Source organism: Centruroides sculpturatus, unplaced genomic scaffold (assembly GCF_000671375.1).
Source record: "Centruroides sculpturatus isolate CEXI.00-Female unplaced genomic scaffold, Cexi_2.0 scaffold1816, whole genome shotgun sequence".
Taxonomy (NCBI): domain Eukaryota; kingdom Metazoa; phylum Arthropoda; class Arachnida; order Scorpiones; family Buthidae; genus Centruroides; species Centruroides sculpturatus.
This window is the reverse complement of record NW_019386019.1, coordinates 1-7,001: the sequence shown is the minus strand read 5'-3', so window position 1 is coordinate 7,001 and position 7,001 is coordinate 1.

Here is a 7,001-nt window from a genome sequence, read left to right as displayed (position 1 = left end):
TTAAATGGGTGTTGGATTTGTATTTCTTTGTTTTAATAGTGAATTCCAACTTATACATTGTTAATAACATAATTTTATATACGTGCCTATCTTGCCCCATTACTGTTGCCCCTATACCAGGGGCAACTTTAATAAAAATAATTAAAATAATTACAACTTTACAAAAAGAGAGAAGTTGCCGATCTTGCCCCTATACCCGGGGCAACTTCGTCAATTTCTCTCTTCTTGTAAAGTTGTAATTATTTTAATTATTTTTATTTCCAAACTGATTTTAACCAGTTCTATAGTAAGGTAACATTCCAATAGACAATATGCAAAGCTTTTTTTTAGTTTACAGCAGTATTTATTACACAAAATTTAAGTAAAGCTTAACATGCCGATCTTGCCCCGATATCCCCTATATAAGCCTAGAATTTGGCTAATTATAGTGTGCTTACATGACTTCATAATTACAAATTTCAAATGTTTCGTTCGATATTGCATATTTACGTAAATTTAATTATTTATATTTCCTGTAAAGTACCTTTACTTGTCATCGGAAAATTATAATTTAAACATAAAATTCTGCCTTTTGCGACATACGCAATATTGCAAATTCCATCGTGCACAAATATTCTTTCTTTCTATTATAGTCTCTTTTAACTGAAATAGGATTATACAAAAATAAAAAAAAGAAATTGATTAATTAGTAATTAAGTTAAGGAAGAAGTAATACAGTACTATCTAAACGCTAGAGAATTCCTTTTTGTTTAAATATTTTAGATAGTGTCATTAGAAGTCGCAGATAATGAATGGCAAATAAAAGTTGCATTGCACTGCAATTAAAATGTTTCTGTTCTTGCTTCTGCTTTTTATAATTCTCGTGATATTTGATACGGAATCACAAATAAACACACTTTTAAAAATGTTTTTTATATCATTAAAAGCATATTGAAGTTTGAGCTCTTTTTAAAACTTATGCAAAAGGTTGAAATGTGAGTATCACAATAGGCACGATTTCTCCATTTCTGGGAGAACCTTTTCAGTTCAACAATGTCTCTTGCCTATTTTTATCCTTTCTATGTAAGAATTTATCTAGGGAAAGATTTCTTTTTTTATCAAGTTTTAAACTTCACATTCTTATTTCTCTAGATATTTCTGTAACTAAATAAATTGTACAAAATACGTATAATATCAATTTTTTTGTAGAATCTGCTTTACGATAATTCTTTCTCCGATTTAATTTACAAAAGGATAAGTATAAGATATTTTGCTATGTTGCTAGAAGAAATAATGCAAGTACACAATCCATATGTCACATACAGAAATAAAATTCATAAATGTAATTATTAATCAGGTAATTTATTTACTAACCTACAACATTTATAGTAAATATTAACATTAAATTTGTAAATAATTAAAAAATGCCATTACTTATTTTCCGTAAATGATAAATTATTTATTTATTTATTAACGTTAATTATAAACTAATATTTTGTAATTATTATTCTGTCTCTAATTAAAATAAATTTTTAGAAACTATGTGAAACCGATACAATTTCACATTTATCTACCGTAAAGTACTGTACTATACATCTGGTAAGACGATTCAAGGCAACTAAATATGGAAATGTATCAGTCAATTTTTAAAATATTGTTATAATTATTTTTAAATATAAAATTTAGAATTTAATTAATATTTTTACAAACAGATTTGATTAGAAAATACTGTATATATTACAGTTCTAATGTAAAAAAATCAATTAATAATTGCTCATTGTCATAATTATAAATACTGTAATTTCTAAACAATAATGGCATTAATAAATATTATATTTTATAATATGTCCTATATACATATATATATCTTTTGAAAACTTTAATTTTTTTAATTATTTTAGTTTAGATTTTTACAGATTATTAAACAAATGTTATTAAAATGTAGGTTTAGTATACATCTTATGCTCTGTCTTTCAATATTTAGTTTTAGATTACTTTTAAAGATAATCATAAAAAGTAAGTAAAATTTATTAACCTGGGTAGTTCTTCCATATTTAAAAGTGTTGATGGTTTTCTTTAGATAAGACATAAATTCTTACCGGGTGAGGTTAGAGTTTTGAAATGTCATTAAAACTGCATCTGGAAGATTTCGTAATTTCTAAAGTATGATAGCTATAATAATCTGAATCCGAAAACAAGCGAAAAGCTCAAAGAACTGAAGTTTTAAAATGTATAATAACTTGCTAATAGCATTTAGCATTTTTTTACAGAAGAAAGCTTTTATAATTCCAAGAAAACAAACATCAATGTATTATTCTTCCATCAACAGCAAGTAAATTTGTTTTTAATCCATAAAATCATAAGTAATAAAATAATGCCAATGAAATATGAAGCAAAAGAAAAACGCACAGATTTGAAGGCAAAACGACTCTCCTCGTCCTTACAGACCATCTTGAACTTAGTAAATGTTTAATCAATATTAGATCCCATTCTATCTGTCCGCATCTACTGACAACTTTAATTTATAACAATGTTTAATCGAAGAAACAGTCTGGAACTTCGCCAGCCTTATCGCAATCTTGCAAAAGGGCCTATCAAATGATATAACAAATGTATTGGAATGTGTCATGTGTAATCAACTACCACGCTTTAGCACCTACAGAGTCGAATACTTCTTACTCCACAATTTAGGCAATAAATTTACTTTTCAAATATTTGATAACCTTAATATCTAATAGAAGCAATTTAATATTTTCTATTACAGATTAAAGTTCTTTACGACTACTTACTTTAGATGATTCTCATTCAAAGATTATCTAATACCCTATCCAAATTTTAATTAAAATAAGATTATCTAATTTAGATAAATCATAGTGGTTAATTAAAAATCGAAATTTGACTCCTTTCCAATATTTGTTATTGCCATTAAGCTATATATCTAGTTAAAAGTTAAAAACTACCTTTTTTTTAATGGTATTAAATTAGCGTAACTTAGATATTTTAATTAAAATATTTGTATATATTTTTATATCTGTCAGTTAATTTTCTCTTTGAAAATTAAAGAATAAAAAAAAATATTTAAATTTTACAATTGTGAAGTTGATAAAAATTTTAACAAGCTGAATATAATTTAATGAGTGCTTTATGATCGAATGCTTTATAAATTTCTTAAATAGTTTTGATTACTTTTGATAATAGCATTGATAAATTGGAAAATAATTTCAAAGATTAATAATAATTTAATTTAAGAAATTTAATGCTAATCTTGCACAATAAAGTTTGTAAAGCAATATTTTAATAATTTTAGTATCAAGGGTGTATCTAGCATTTCTCAGATGGGTGTTACTATACATAGGATTATATATATAGGCCTATATATATTATTTATAAAATTATAGTCTATGTGATTTCAAAAGAAAGTGATGAGATCATGCGATAAGCACGATTGTATCTGTATTTAAAACAGCAAAATTAATTATTTTTGATATAAAATATTGTTTTAGCACCATAAGCATCTCTCCTTATAGCAATCAGATAAGCTAATGCTAATTGTAAGAAATTTTATGGGCAATTTTACTATCTAATCATGATCTTTTGAAATTTTAACTCATTTTTTCACTTTAATAATAATATAAATTTATATTTCATAAAAAATTATTATCGTATTTTTATTTAAAATGATGTTTAAATATTATTTTAAAATATACATTGGCGTTTTTAAAATTTTTCAAACATTTTAAATTAATTTTACAAAATTAATAACTTTTTAAACTTTATCAATTGTTTACCAGTTGGTACCATAAATTATTTAAAATCGTTTATCTAATCCTGAAGGAAACCCGTAAATATGATTTAATGCGTTAAAGATTTAATGCAGTTTTCATAGAAAAGTAAAAGAATGACATATTTTTATTCCATTAAAATATTATGTACTTTGTAACATCTGGTAGTACTCAATATAAAATTAATATTATGCACAACTCGTTACCAGATCATTAAAAAAATACATTAGATTTCAAAGCGTATTTTGCATCTCAAAGCAATTTCGTAGTCGAAAAGTCTTTCAGACAACTTTAGATAATAGAAAGGAAGACATTTATTTATGAGTTCAACTCTATAAATAACATCATCTGGCTCAATCTATAACAGTATCGATTTTGTCAGAATGATCCATTAGTATAGGATCAACGGATATTGTTAAGCATATCTTACAGTGACAAGTATCTAGGTGATAAGTTCCGAGTTGTTCAAGCTGTACTTTTTTTACGATGACACCATTACCTGACTAATGCTGCGTGAGCAATAAAAATCCATATTGAGTAGTATCGACAAAAAACAATTGACAATAGGCTTTTATTTTGATAGATTTTGTTACCATTAATTTATCTTTTTTTTTTAATTTCTCGTCGTTTAGATTTAATATATATATATAGATTTTTATACAGTGTAATAATTTAAAAAATATATAAATATAAATTTTTTATCGATGTTTTAAATTAGAAATACACTTTACATTTTTATATTTAATACAACATCTAATACAGTTAATAAAAGTAATATTAATATTATAGTTAAATATTTAATACAGTTTTATTGTTTTATATTAAATTAACCCTTAAAATAATCATTTTAATTTTAAATTATTATAAAATTAATTTTATGAAAGCGTATAATTTTTTAAATTTTTTGAAAATAATCAATTGTGACATTCCTATTTCAGAAATATTTGAAAATTAAACATAAAAAAAATTTAATTTTTAATTTATTTTAAAGTGTTATTCGTTATTACTTTAAGATATGTTTATTTATTTATTTATTTATTTAAAATTAAATATAATGATGTCTGTCATTAGATGAAGAATCTATTCCATCAAGTTGGTTTTTCTGTGCTTTATATAGGCTAGCTTTTCTCAGACAAGAAATCATGCTTTTATCTCACTTAATGAACAGGTCGTAGATTACTGTCACATCAGGATATTTGTTTACTGCCGTGCAGTAAACTTAATCATATAAGTAGCAAGTTATCACAAATTATACTATAACTGCAACAGTTCGTTTAGAATTAAATCTCAATTTTCATAATATACTTTAATAATTTATCTTTGTTAAATATAATAATATTGTTTAGCGGGTTTAGATATATTAATAGGATGGTCCAAAAATTAGTTAACAAATGTGAGGACTAAATCGCTGTCGTATCGAATACTTTATTTACATACAAATTTTACAAAGAAAATCATAATAAAATTCTTCTTATTCAATATAAAAGTGCAAATGTACAGTACCTGAAATACATAAATCAAGACATGGATAACTGATTTTTGGGCCACTCTATATAATAAGTATAAAATAATATTATAATTTAAATGTTTTTTTTAATGTGATAGTCACTTATAATTTTAAGTTCTAGTTAATTCTTAACCAGGTTTTCCGCCTTTTTAATTTTAGGAAGTATTTTTATGACACTAATGTCGAGGTGTAATTAGATTTGTTAATAATTATTCTATTCTATGTCATAAACATGCAAGATATAGTGTAAAATAAAAAAATAAACTTGTGATTTATATTTAAAGTATAGCCATTAAATTTATTTAAATATATTAATATACTAATGATGAGCAAAATAAAAATAACTATGCTAATTTGATCTTTCTTAGAGAAATAAAAGTAAAGTGATATAAGACAAAATCAAGATTCTACATCAGTTTGTGTGGAAAATTTAATAATTGATATGAGATTTAAAAATTATGAAGGTAGGAAAAGAACAGCAGACGAGAGTTGTGGTTAGATTTCCTTGATTTATCTATCCATGGGCATCCTAGAGGGGAAAGGGGGGGGAACAGGCCACTTGCTCTTCTCTGGGATCGAGTAAAAAATTCCACAATTTATAATCGTAAAAGTGATTGAGATATGTAACCTTACACCCTCAGCCATGGGACATTTTGTCTGTCATTTTATATTCTATAATCTATTTGTGGGGAGGGGGAAACTCTTTAAAAAATTAAATAAAAATTTATTGGTGTAATTATTTGCCTCCAAGTTATGTCCCCTTGGAAAATTTTCTGCTAACGACCACGTATTTATCCATTTATTTTAAAGGCTAAATACATAGATAAATCAATGAATTAAGAAAAAAAAATGAGAAATTTTACATTCTGATTATAATAAAATTATCATCATTTAATAATAAAAAATAAAAATATTTAAATAATTATAAAATATTTTTGTTAATAAAACAAATTATAAGTATGTAATTTCATACGAAGTTACAATTTTAAAATATTCTAGAAGGAAAAGATTATTTTAAAATTTAATAAGAAATTTTGGTTAAAATTATTAGAATTATAACTGTAATACAATCAGTAAAAATAATAAAAAACTTGAAAGAAAAAAAAATAGTAAATTTCGTAAAAATAAAAAAAATTAAAAATAATGGATTATTAATAAATTATTTGAGTTTTAAAAAATTTAATAATTAAATACTAACAAAAAAAAAATTTTTTTTGTTCGTACATTAGTTAATAATTTTTATTTCCTATAAAAAAAAAGTAAATTGAATTTATATTTAACGTGTAATGAAAGTTATAAAGTTAAAAATTTTAGAAATAACTTTATTATTTTAATTCGATTTTAGTCCGTTCTCCTCAAAAAAAAATTATAATATAGGCTAATATTTATTCGAAACACGATTTATATCTCTTTAAAGAATTTTTATTCAATCGTTTAAAATAATTTCCTCTTCCAAGGAAAAATCGAAAACTATCAGCAATTTTAAATCATGTCAAAAAATAATAAGGATTCAATTATTCATTGAAAGATCGATATTCATCTTGGATTTTTGGATATTAATAGCATCAAGCATAAATATTTATCAAAAGAGATTTTTAAAGAATACGTCTGATAGAATAAATAAATATTTGTCTTCAAATAAAGTAATCATTATTAAATTCATATTCATTCAGTATACAGTAGATATAACAATTTTTTCATTGTTATTTATTTATATTAAACAAGCAAAATAG